Source organism: Ascaphus truei, chromosome 22, assembly GCF_040206685.1.
Source record: "Ascaphus truei isolate aAscTru1 chromosome 22, aAscTru1.hap1, whole genome shotgun sequence".
Taxonomy (NCBI): domain Eukaryota; kingdom Metazoa; phylum Chordata; class Amphibia; order Anura; family Ascaphidae; genus Ascaphus; species Ascaphus truei.
In genome coordinates this window covers 14,969,546-14,982,560 of record NC_134504.1, presented here as the reverse complement: position 1 = coordinate 14,982,560, position 13,015 = coordinate 14,969,546, and the positions used below count along the sequence as shown (strand labels likewise).

The following is a 13,015-nucleotide window of genomic DNA, read 5'->3' as shown; positions in this document are numbered from 1 at the left end:
GCTGGAGCTGCAGCTTTAAGAGAGATCGAGGTGTCCGAATCCGGCGGCCAAAGATTTTCCTGTAAATAACGCGCACGTTGGCCTATTAAACGGTATCGCAGCCTGCAACCATCCCGCTAGTGTTCCCAACCGGAGCTCTCACGGTAGCCGCGCTGCAAAGCACGGTGCGCCCGGTGATGTGACCCGGCTACTCGCTGCGCCGTGCAGGCAGCCCCCGTCATTGTTTATTCCTCGGGAAGGGGCTTCTCTAATTATCGGGCGCATTACGCGTGTGCCGTCTAATCGCACTCGCTGCTGCTGCCGCCTTTGTATTTCCCACGTGGTCCTGTTTATGTGGAGCTGCGTCTCTAATCCCTAGTCTGCCAGAGATTATCCCTCAGTTCCCACCCAGGCTTTGTACTCGGCGTAGGGTTTTCCGACAGCTGTGCGCACGACTTTGCAGTTATCATAAAGCCCTGAACAGAGTAGTGTATTCATGCGCCCGGGACACAGGGCGATGGGGTTAACGGGGCGGGTTCGGCCCCTTTGTTCCACGGTGCTATGGATTGAAGTTAATGGGCTGGCAGCTTGCAGGCAGTTTCCAAAATGCGCTGACAGCTTATCAATTATTGAAACGCACAGTTGTGCTTCTGATAACCCGATCTAGCCATTAGGCACTAGCACACAGCCATCGCTGTTATGTACCTCTGGCATAAAGTAAGGTCACCCACGCAGAAACTGCTCGGAGGGGATCTGCCCTTTAACCCTGAACTGGTCAGGAAACCCATGTGGCTCTTAAGCTAAATCTCTGGAAGTTCAATGAAAGGGCCAGGTAAGAAAAGCACTGGCCAGCATTTTGCTGTTAGACCCTTAACTACTGAACCCAGGGGGGCCCAACCCCAGTCCTCAAAACCCCTCCCCCCCCCCTATTGCCCCCAACAGGTCAGGTTTTCAGGATATCCCAGCTTCAGCACAATCAGTGGCTCAGTCAAAGATTGAGCCACCTGTGCTGAAGCAGGGACTGATTGAGCCCCCCTGTGCTGACGCTGATATCTTGAAAACCTGACCTGTTGAGGGCTGAAGTTAAGAACCACTGACTTAAACACCTTTGCTGCCAGAACGGGCCTCACTTTTGCTGTCTCTCTTTCCCAGCTGCCTCCAAAGAAATCTTGGTTTAACACATTCAGGATGACCCAATTAACCCCTACCCTGCCAGCGGGGCCTGCAGTACATGGCAGGGATGGGTTAAAATGTAGGTTTTTGTTGTTGTAATATATGACGTTCCAATCTCACTCATTTGAAACCTCGGCGTTTGACCTCTATGAAAGCGAGACAGGAGACGTGTGTGTGTGTGTGTGTGTGTGTGTGTGTGTGTGTGTGTGTGTGTGTGTGTGTGTGTGTGTGTGTGTACACACAAAATGAGGTACAGATAGACTGAACAAGATCAGTACAAAAGTCGGCGCCGTGGATGTAAATGGGACCCACGTGAGAGAGTCACTGCCCGGCATTTTCTTTTAATGTATACAATACACGTAATGAATAGGAATTTAAAATCCGCGCATCATATAATTCTGAGCGTTTCACACGCGTTCTGGCAGCCAGGCGGTTCCTGGAGAAGTGTACGTTTTCTCTTGCGTGCTGGGATCCGTTTTTTTACGAGCGTCCGCCGATTCGTGCGTTTCGGAGAACTCGCTAGTCTCTTCTGTAGGGCACTTTAGAAGAAAGTACTTGCGAGGCTTGGAAACCCCCTGTATGTAATACTGTGTGCGAAGGGCTCTCGTGTTGGTTCGTTAAAAGGTTTCACAGCGTACAACAGCCCAACGCAGAACAATTCAAGCAGATGCCTTTGGAACGCGGCACAATAAAACAGCGAAGGTAACAAGCAAGAGACGAAGCACAAGGGCCTGTGAAGAGGAGACGCCAGCATCATTTGGAGTCCTGCATACTGCTGCATTAACAGTGGCCTTGGGTATTGGTGGTTACCCCGTGGAGAGAAGGGGTTTGGAGGCAGAAAGCGGGGAGCAGAGTGGAAATACGGGCCCCGCTCCACACCCCGCTGAGCATTCCGGTTTTGGGAGGCGGCTGCAGTTCTGTCGGTTAGGATTAGACACTCTGCTGCTCGCGCGTCCCATAGAGGCCGCTCTCCTGGGCTGCACGGTCCACTTCGCCTCTCCGAGCTGACAGATCTGGGTCTTATTCAGCCGCCCTGCAGGGAAAACATAATTGGATTTCAGCCAGATGAGACATACAAACACACACATACACACACGACTAATACAAAGGATGCTGCATGTGACCCCATCCACGCTGCAGGGGCGGTGACTCTCCTCTCCCCTATTATTATTGGGGTACTTGCAGCCGGCGAGAACCTTTTTAAGGCCCGTCATACAGAAGTAGCCAAGTGAAACCTGAGTACAGTAGGTGGCCCCAAAACAACCCTCCACCAAAGAGCGAGCCCAATTGCTGCCATATGCTATTCTATAATAATAATAATGATGATGATGATATACGGCATAGATGCACAGAGGTACGTTAACTCCGTGATAATACCGGGCAGTTAGCAAAGTCATTACTGGACGTTCTTTTCAGAGAGAGAGAGAGAGAGGGGTATTTTTGTAACAACGCGTGGAAAGATACCAGTGCACACACCTGAACACACCTGGAATATATGTGCAAATTTAAGTCCTTTTGAAATTACTTTGCATATCCAGCTTTGCATACTGCTTGACAGGAAGGAGAGAAGAGCGCTCTCGGTGGCTTGTCTTTTACAATATCAACTGTTAGTGCAAATAAAAGAAAATATATCACCTGCTAGTGAAATACTCATTTGCTCTGCACTATCGCACCTGGATTAACACAACTATTTCGACTTGATTTCTATATTCCAGGTATCTCTGGTGTATTCAGTTTAGTGCACAGGTATCTCGTGTTGTTTAAGTGTGTTTGGGGACGTATAGTCGCTTGGTACTTTGCAAAAATAGGGCTCTCTAGCAGAACCCGTATTTCAGGGCCTGGACGGGAATAATGCCACCTCTAGGTGTGACCTAACTAACGTCGGGGTAAGTCCCAGCTTTATCTGTAATGGGCCTGTGGGTAGGTACGTGTCGTTAGGCAGAATGCCTCTTGCATAACATTAGCACTTAAGGCAATGCACTTTCTGGCCGAAAACTGTACTTAACACTGCGTTAGTGAGCTTTGAACATTAACACTTACAATTCTTGATACTTTCTTATGTTCCAAGTGAAGTGGCCATTTTTATGTCCAACTGTGAACATTTGCCTGAGATAAAAGATGTACCTTGAAGTGCCGGAATTTAACACACTATTTGTGAGTGCGTAAGAATAGATAATAATAATAATGGAATTATTACACTTCAAGCTGAAAGTACCCGGCGTTACTCAGGAATTCTAAGAAAACAACCTCATCCCTCCTCCTCCTCACCCTCCCCCCCTACACCTTCTCTCACCCTCCCCCCCTACACCTTCTCTCACCCTCCCCCCCTACACCTTCTCTCACCCTCCTACTCCCTTCTCTCTCCCTCCCATCACTTTCCTTTAATACCTTTATGATGTCCCCAATTCTCTCCGCCCCTCTCCTCCATCGTTCTTACCTTCTCCTCAAGTCCCAGCTGACTTCCTCTCTATCTTCATCTGCTTTCTGTGTAAACGTTATAGCTGTCTGACTCTCCTTATCTGCCACCAGGCTATGTGCATTATGATGTCACGTGCCAGATACATAGCCTACCAGGTAACAACACCCTGAGGGTGACTTGCATGTCAGAGACATTTTAATCACTCATAGAATTGCCTTAGTCCAGTGCCCCTGCTGTCATCACGTGACTTCTTCTCTGGTGCGTCCCATGTCTGACACTCTTTAAGACATGTATCACTTGAAAAAGACCATCTCCGGTCGAAACGTCGTCTTTTTGGCTCATTAAATGCAGCATTAGAAAATCCGAAGTGCCTTGTTTGTTCCTGGATAATATTTGGGCCTCCAGCGGGCTGCCCTTCAGCACAAGAGCACCGGTAATTATGCATGCGTTATCTAACGATATGGTGTGCAGCACCCTTTCTTCTCATCAATGCTATCCAAACGCAGGCACGACCCCACAAACCTGCTCCATGACTTCAGGAGCCATCAAGCACAATGTGGTTACGATACATTAAGAGGTGTCCCAATGCAAGTTTATCAGACAGACAAGTTTCCAAAATATAGAGTAGATGTTTTCTGCGTTTCCTTCCGTTTGCACGTGTACGGCTGCACTCCCCTTGTTTGAAACGGATACTAAAGAATCCGGCAACATTAACCCCTTATGGGCCACTGTAATGTGTTTTGCAAGGGCAGATGGGACAGTAGGACAAACCTCCTTAACCCAACCGTGCATTATCACAGGGGTGTGCAAATTGGGGGGGCTAGGGGGAGCAGTGGTTACAGAGGCCCTGCGCTCTTCCCCAAAGCATTTAAATTAAATGCTGAGCATCGCGTGAGCCCTCTGTAATTACCCTTACCTTGTCTCCGACGGCTTCGGATGACCCTGTCGCCATGGCAATGCACCGTCAAATGACCCCGTGGCGTCATTTGATGCCAGAGACAAGGTAAGGGGGGAGGGGAGAGCAGGCAGGGAGGTGCAGACTGAAAGTTTGCGCACCCCTGCATCACTGCCATTGGGATTGTTGCAGTACAGCCCACTTACCACGAGAGGGCAGCAGATCTCTAAGGTGCAGTATATCTCATCCCTGTGCCCATGTAAATGTCAAGAGAAAAATGCCCCATTCCTTTAAAAAGAAATATAAGAAATGAAGCTCTGAAATGTACAACGCGCGCGTTACTCCCCAAGGACGGGAAGCGCTTTGTTCTGTGACAGCTCCGATTATCACATGCGATAGTGCGAGCAGAGATTACTGGCTGCAGAAGAGGGGGGGAAAAAACACGCAGAGTTACCCAATAATGCCTAGCGCCGGTCAGTTCGCCCCCGCAGGGTGGTCATCGTACGGACAGCGGCCACAGACTGTTAGCACGCTCTTCTTCCAGCAATGAAGAGGTTAATGCAGGACCGGCGGGGTGATTCCTCATAGTGCTGCTGGGGTGTAACCAACGGCCGTCTACACCTCCGAAAAGAGAGCATAACCCGATCCCAGTTCAGATGCAAGGCATCGCAGAGCCTCCCCTGGCACGAGTTCAACGTAACCCCCCCCAGTGCCCTAAGCATGTACAGTACACGCTAAGAAAACGGGGGGGGGGGGTCCGTCACGTCCAGCCCGATATACAGAACTAATCACTTGATACCCCTCCCCCCAATCCCCTTGGCTTGTAAGCTCTGCGGGGCAGGGATTTCCTTTCCCATTGTCTGATTTTGCTGCGCTTAATGTATTGTTAGAATTCCCTGTGCTGTATTCTTTGTGAAGCGCTGAGTACACTTTTGGCGCTATATAAATAAAAACATACAAATACAATACAACTTGGATGTCTGGCATCGTATCCTGGCATCAGGGTTCTGCACGTGCGATGGGCAGCAATGGACTGCAGGGGGCGCTCTGTCACTGCGGAGCCACAAGGGGGGTGGGGAGGGAATTTGGAAGCCCATAAAAACCTTGTGGGGTATTTGCCCTGATTTATTAGATCCGCCTGAAGAAGTAAACATACGGGTCCTAAAATCATATATGTAATGTATACACATATAGATTACTTTATAGCACTAAATCCAGGGGACTAAATAATATGTGACGTATTGGGAATAAACGCTTCACGAATAATAGGGAAAGATTGGGGGGAAAACTACCTGCCCGGCGGGGTCTTACTAACTAATCATCAAGAATAGCGGCTCGTCCGCGAAATCACCGTTTCATTATCACTACAATAACCGCCACTACTGAGAAAGCGTGCCACGTGATGTACTTCAACATCTGGCCTGTTCTTTTCCTCATCATGTCCCATGGAAATGGACGTCCGTACACCGAATACAAAGCTGGGCTTATTGTGGGATTGTTCGTGTTTAATGCTGCACTTGCAGTCGGAGAATTGAAGGTAGGGCCTCGGGCATGGTCAGCGCTTATGCGCTGACCCGCGCTGCTGCTCGGCACTGAGCCCCTGCAGCCGCAATGAGAGCGGCTTTAGCAGGGGCTCGCGCACGCTCGCGGAAGCGTGTGTCTCACAGAGTTTTGAAATTTGGCGCTCGCCGGAGCGCAGGGCCGGTCACGTGAGCGGTTCGCCCAATGAGGGCGAACCAGCTCCGTGACGTCACTGGCCCGCCCCCTGACGGCGCGCTGTGTAAGGCCAGCCTCAGCGCGCCTCCGCACTGTTTGGGGCACTATGTCCCAGGCCTAACTTGTGGATCTGATGCTGATAATTGAAGTCTTTGGAGAACTGTAGTTTTTTTCCCCCACATCTTATGGTCTGATTGTGATGCCCGGGGCACAGGAAGATAAGATGACAAAGTGCTGATGCTGTGATTTACACTGGGGTTCACACCCCTCAAAGGCAGTGTCATCACCACTCGAACCCTAATAATTATAACAACTTTATTTCATATAGCGCTTTTCTCCCAATGGGACTTAAAGCGCGTCACAATGACAGCAAAGCGCGCAGCACGCACTGCATTACAGTATAGTGCGCAGAGCTTACAATCTATGGTGCCTGAGGCACAGGGAGATAAAGTGACTCGCCCAAGGACACAAAGAGGTGACACCGGGGATTTAATCAGGTTCCCCTGCTTCACACTCAGGGTCGTTGTCATTAGGGACAGGGTCTGGACTCCTGAGCCGCTCCTTCTCTTTTGAGAAGAGAGTTTATTTGGAAAGCGGCGACATATTCCGCAGCGCGGTACAATGGAGGAACAGAGGGATATACATGACTTAACCGTTGGGGCAATGAGGTTTTACATAGGAAGCAGAATCATGCAGACAGTAGCGTCCCCTTCAGGGGATATAAAATGGCGGTTAAATCCCAGGAAGTAACTGGCGGATACCGGTTAGTGTCTCTGGAACCATAGGGTCCCCGGAGCTGAAATTACCGCAGTTCAGCTTGGAGGTCAGTCAACAGGTCAGGTTTTTGGGATATCCCTGCTTCAGCACAGGTGGCTCAAACGGAGTGGGAGTTACTACACGATCTCATTAATTCAATTCGGACATTAACATTTTAGCTAACAGTCTTTTTATGTCAGTCCTTCCATCCCTTATTGTATGTATGTATGTCTTTATTTATATAGCGCCATTAATGTACATAGCGCTTCACAGTAGTAATACACGTGGTAATCAAATAAATAACAAATAATATAAATAACATGTCATGGGAATAAGTGCTTCAGACATAAAAGTAACATTAAGGAAGAGGAGTCCCTGTTCCGAGGAGCTTACAATCTAATTGGTAGGTAGGGATAACGTACAGAGACAGTAGGAGGGAGTTCTGGTAAGTGCGTCTGCAGGGGGCCAAGCTTTATGTATCATGTGTTCAGAATGTTCACAGAGCTATTCGTATGCTTCTTTAAGCAAGTGTGTCTTAAGGTGGGTCTTAAAGGTGTATAGAGAGGGTGCTAGTCGGGTACTGAGGGGAAGGGCATTCCAGAGGTGTGGGGCAGTCAGTGAGAAAGGTTTAAGGCGGGAGAGGGCTTTAGATACAAAGGGGGTAGAGTGAAGACATCCTTGAGAAGAACGCAAGCGTCTGGATGGTGCATAACGAGAAATTAGGGCTGAGATGTAAGGAGGAGCAGAAGAGTCTAAAGCTTTAAAAGTGAGGAGAAGAATGGAGTGTGAGATGTGGGATTTGATCGGAAGCCAGGAGAGGGATTTCAGCAGGGGAGAGGCTGAGACAGATCTAGGAAAGAGTAGAGTGATTCTGGCAGCAGCGTTTAGGATAGATTGTAGGGGAGACAGGGGAGAGGCAGGAAGGCCGGACAGCAAACCTAGTGGGGTTCATCCCGGGGAGACAAGCTGCGGACATCACGCCTATCATAGGCCTGACAGCCCTTGCTCAAAGGACAGACACCCCCCTCAATGCTACTCTGCCTCCACACAGAAAAGGTTTTCGACCGCATAGATTGGGTCTATATGCATGAAACCCTTAAAGCATTCGGATTCAAAGCAATGTTATCTTTGTACAACGACTCCACAGCCAAGATGACTTGCTGTGGCATTCCGTCAAAACAGATCCAAATTAGGAGTGGGACTTGTCAGGGCTGCCCTCTTTCCCCCCTTATATTTGCCCTTTTGTATGGAGCCGCTGGCGGCACATATTCGGATCAATGTATTCAAGCTGGAGACCAACGATATAAGCTAGCACTTTTTTACCGAGTACATTATACTTACAATCTCCAGGCCTCTCTGATCTCCCCTCCCAATTTTTATTTAATGATCTTGCTCACTTCAATAAACTCTCAGGCTTCAAAATTAATAATAGTAAATCCGATGCTCTCAATATCAACCTAACAAAAAAAGACACGACTAAGCTAATTGAACTCAATTTTGATTTTAAACGGCAACAATACGCAATAAAATACTTGGGCGTATTCATAACAAAGGACTACACCTCCCTATATAAAGCCAATTACCCGCAAATACTGAAGACTCTTAGTTGACCTCCAAACTTGAAGTAAATGTAATATCTCGTGGATCGGTATAATTGTTCAAATGAATCTGCTTCACGGATTACTTTACTTGTTCCAGACCCTCCCCCCATCCCTGTTATAAATTCAGATATTCTCAAATTACAGTCACTTGTTACCCGATTTGTATGGAACAATCAAAAAAACAGATTGAGGGTTTAGCAGAAAAGCTAGCTAAATTAGATTTATTTACATTAGAAAAGAGGCGTCTAAGAGGGGATATGATAACTATATACAAATATAGTCGGGGACAATACAAGGAGCTTTAAAAAGAACTATTCATCCCACGGGCAGTACAAAGGACTCAGGGCTATCCCTTAAGGTTGGAGGAAAGGAGATTTCATCAGCAACAAAGGAAAGGGGTCTTTACAGTAAGGGCAGTTACAATGTGGGATTCATTCCCCATGGAGCCTGTGATGGCAGATACAATAGATTTGTTAAAAAAAAAAAAAGGTTGGACATCTTTTTAGAAAGGAAATGTATACAGGGATATACCAAATAAGTATACATGGGAAGGTTGGTGAGCCAGGAAGTAATCTGATTGCCAATTCTTGGAGTCAAGAAGGAATTTATTTTCCCTTATGAGATATCATTGGATGATATCACACTGGGGTTTCTTGTTTGCCTTCCTCTGGAATAATATACTGTAAGTACGGATATAGAATCAAGTATCTGTCGTCTAAATTTAGCATAGGTTGTACTTGATGGACGTATGTCTTTTTTTCAACCTAATCTACTATGTAACTATGTAAAACTGCCCAAACGTTTGGCAGCCCTGGCTCTCCTACGCGGGTAACCCCCAACTGAACCCAAATTGAATCCTGTTGATTCCCAACCGCGGAGGCATAGACGAGACTAAAGTAGTCGTTCCCCGGTATAAGGTTGCCGAAACCCACATTTTCTTTCGCCGAGGTATGGACTTTCTCACCCGGAGTATGTCTTACTCTACGATATGTATATTTACTGTGTGACGCACTGGCACTCCTCCCCTCCCATTTTATTTCTGTTCTCCCCCCCCCCCTCGCCCCAATCTTATGTTTTCAATGTTGTGAACAGTCTAAAATAAAGCTTACGTTTGAAACAAACAAATAAAACCTGACCTGTTGGTGGCCCTTGAGGACTGGAGTTGGCCTCCCTGCAGGTGAGTGTGGGATCTGTGGGATGCTTATAGGGTGAGTGCAACGCGTCCGTGCCACCACGTGGAGTCAGCACAGACTTTCTCCGTCGCCCGACACCCAACCAAGCGTGAAGCCTAAATCCCGGGCAGCTGCAATGTTAACATCTGTTTCCAAAATTAACCATCTCGCTGCTTCCCCTTGGAGACGAGTCAGGGCCTACTAAACCATTTAACCATAACTGGAGCAAACATGGTTACAAATAAGTAATGCTGAGAATGACTAGACCCATTAAAGTACCTAGAAATGGTTGGGGTAGTAACGATCGTTGGTGACCCCAGTGCTTCCCCTAATACATTCTAACCCCGTGTAACACCAGTCGAGAAAATCCGCTGGTTATTACTGTGGGTTAGAACAGTGTATTTCAACAGGGGTTCCTAGAAACCCTTGGGATCCCTAAAGGCGTTCCCTGCAATTTTTAGGTCATTTGAAAATTGTATCAAATACAGAATAATTGACAATGCATCTGATCTCAGTCACGCTATTAGAGAGGGTTGGGGTTCCTTACAATGCATCTGATCTCATTGGTGTTATTAGAGAGGGTTGGGGTTCCTTACAATGCATCTGATCTCATTGGTGTTATTAGAGAGGGTTGGGGTTCCTTACAATGCATCTGATCTCATTGGTGTTATTAGAGAGGGTTGGGGTTCCTTACAATACATCTGATCTCAGACGCGCTATTAGAGAGGGTTGGGGTTCCTTACAATGCATCTGATCACAGACTCGCTATTAGAGAAGGTTGGGGTTCTTTACAATACATCTGATCTCAAATGCGCTAGTGAGAGTTGGGGTTCCTTGCAATACATCGGTTCTCAGACGCGCTATTAGAGGGGGTTGGGGTTCCTTACAATGCATCTGATCTCAGGCGCGCTATTAGAGAGGGTTGGGGTTCCTTACAATGCATCTGATCTCAGGCGCGCTATTAGAGAGGGTTGGGGTTCCTTACAATGCATCTGATCTCAGACGCGCTATTAGAGAGGGTTGGGGTTCCTTACAATGCATCTGATCTCAGACGCGCTATTAGAGAGGGTTGGGGTTCCTTGCAATACATCTGATCTCAGGTGCGCTATTAGAGAGGGTCGGGGTTCCTTGCAATACATCTGATCTCAGACGCACTAAGAAATGGTTGGGGTTCCGCAGAATTTCACATAGGGTTCCTTAACCAAAAAAAGGTTGGAAACGCCTGGGTTAGAGGGTAGAGGTGGCACAGAGATTTACGTCTAATTTGAGCAACCTGTGGCTTCCGTTTCTTTTTTCTCGGCGATGAGGGAGCAGTGGGAGGACGACATCACGTACAGATACCTCATCACCATTATACAATGTGCTCATGTGCAGCACATTTCCAGGTGCGGCGCATAATTCAGCTTTAATATCAAGTAAGGCGTGAGCACTTCTCAAAAAAATCTATATGGCAGCGGGAACTCACCGGGGCGCTGGCCTCTCCCTTCCACCTCCTCAGGGTTTCTCTCCCTTCCACCTCCTCAGGGTTTCTCTCCCTTCCACCTCCTCAGGGTTTGGTTGCAGATTCTCCTTTTATGGCTCAGTTTCTGCGGACACGAGACCCTGCTTCTTCCTGCGCTCTGCTCTTCCATTCCCGACCCCCCCACCATGTAAGCAGGAAACTGCATACGGAAAGTCACTGGAGGTTACTGAAGGGGTTCTCAACTTCAGTTCTCAAGCTCCCCCCTCCCCCCCAAACAAGTCAGGTTTTCAGGATATCTCAGCTTCAGCACAGGTGGCTCAGTCAGTGGCTCACGAGCCACTGATTGAGACACCCGTGCTGAAGCAGGGACCGATTGAGCCACTTGTACTTAAGCAGCGATATCCTGAAAACCCGACTTGTTGGGGGATCTTGAGGACGACTTGAGAATACCTGGCCTACTGAGTTTAAACCAAACTTAGGTGGCCCCCCAAAAAATATTGTGCAGTACTCGCTGCCTTTCCGTTCCTCCTGACCACACGTCATTGTAGAATCCTCCCCATATGATCTATTTTGGATATATATTGACGTAGGCACAATTATTGGTAATCCTCTTCCATTGTGATGTTCCAAGAACTACCTATACCTAGGCGCTAATTACTGCACAAAACGTGAGTACCACAGGTAGGCGGGACCTATTTATATGTGGGTAACAGAAGGCACGTCACCTGAGGATATCCATAATCTGGCCAATGTCCAGGGAAACGAAACCTTTAGACGCTTTCTGCACAATATAAGGATTCTTTGTAATCCGATTTTCTCGCTGCTTTATTGTTGCAAGTACTCAGGAAGCGCACACCTATTTTTGCACTGAAATAGCACGTTTATCACCAGCTAATCTGTGATCACTATCATTTGAATTGCTGTTGCATTCTCCCCCAGTTACACCCACACCAGCAGGGAGCAGCATGCATAATCTTTCCAGCCTAACCTTGCCAAGCTATCTAACCCCCATTCATTTGACAAAACAACCGTTAACAAACGACAGAGAAGGTTTTACACAGCAGATTGTTTTCAACGACGACCGTTTCCCACTCCCAACAAATGTCTGGTGCAGGAGTGGCTAAGGTCCAGCCCTCAGGGGGCCACCACCATTTCGGGTTTTCAGGATATCCCTGCTTCAGCACAGGTGGGTCAGCCAATGTGATTGAGCCACCTGTGCTGAAGCAGGGGTATTTCTTACACCTGACCTGTTGGTCGCCTTTGAGGACTGGAGTTGGCCACTCCTGGTCTAGCGGAACTGAAGCAGGTCCGTATGATAAGATGTTCACTGACTGCGCTGCTCGCTTCTCCGGCAGCCAAAGGAGGAACTTATTTATCGCGACCCAGTTTTATTCACGGAATTAAACGATACGGTTTCATATTTTTATTTTTTAAATACACAGTAGATCTAAAAAAAAAATACAATGAAAAAATACAATTCTGTTTCTCCGGCCACGAACCATTGCTGATTGTAGCCAATAACAGGCTTGTAAGAATCCCTCCGTGTGCTCCCAATACATACACTGCTGTGTTCAGCGCCGCTGTCCTGACAGCACCCCTGAAACATATGCTGTGCACCTGGAGAGGAGCCTGTGCGTGGCACCTGACCACGTATTCTCCTGCCTTTTATTCGGTTTGTATAGATCCACTGCCCGTCATGAAACCAGAGCCAGGAGCGCTGATGAATCTTTTATAGATTGTAAAGCGCTTCCCTCATCACAGCGGCAATCAGCGGAACGGCGGCTGCTGCCGCACAGAGCGCTGCATACCACGCAGGCTTCTGTCACATGCTGCGCTCTGGTT

The 13,015-nt window shown here is 47.8% G+C and overlaps 1 long non-coding RNA gene across 1 annotated transcript; it reads right to left on the bottom strand.

Annotated features, from left to right (window-relative positions):
- Window positions 1-1,652: 1,652 nt before the first annotated feature.
- Window positions 1,653-11,788, bottom strand: LOC142472865 (uncharacterized). Its single transcript, XR_012789873.1, has 2 exons — window positions 11,177-11,788; window positions 1,653-2,185 (listed from the first exon to the last, which is right to left on the bottom strand). It is a non-coding gene; the product is annotated as an uncharacterized LOC142472865 (long non-coding RNA).
- Between the last annotated feature and the right edge of the window lie 1,227 nt (window positions 11,789-13,015).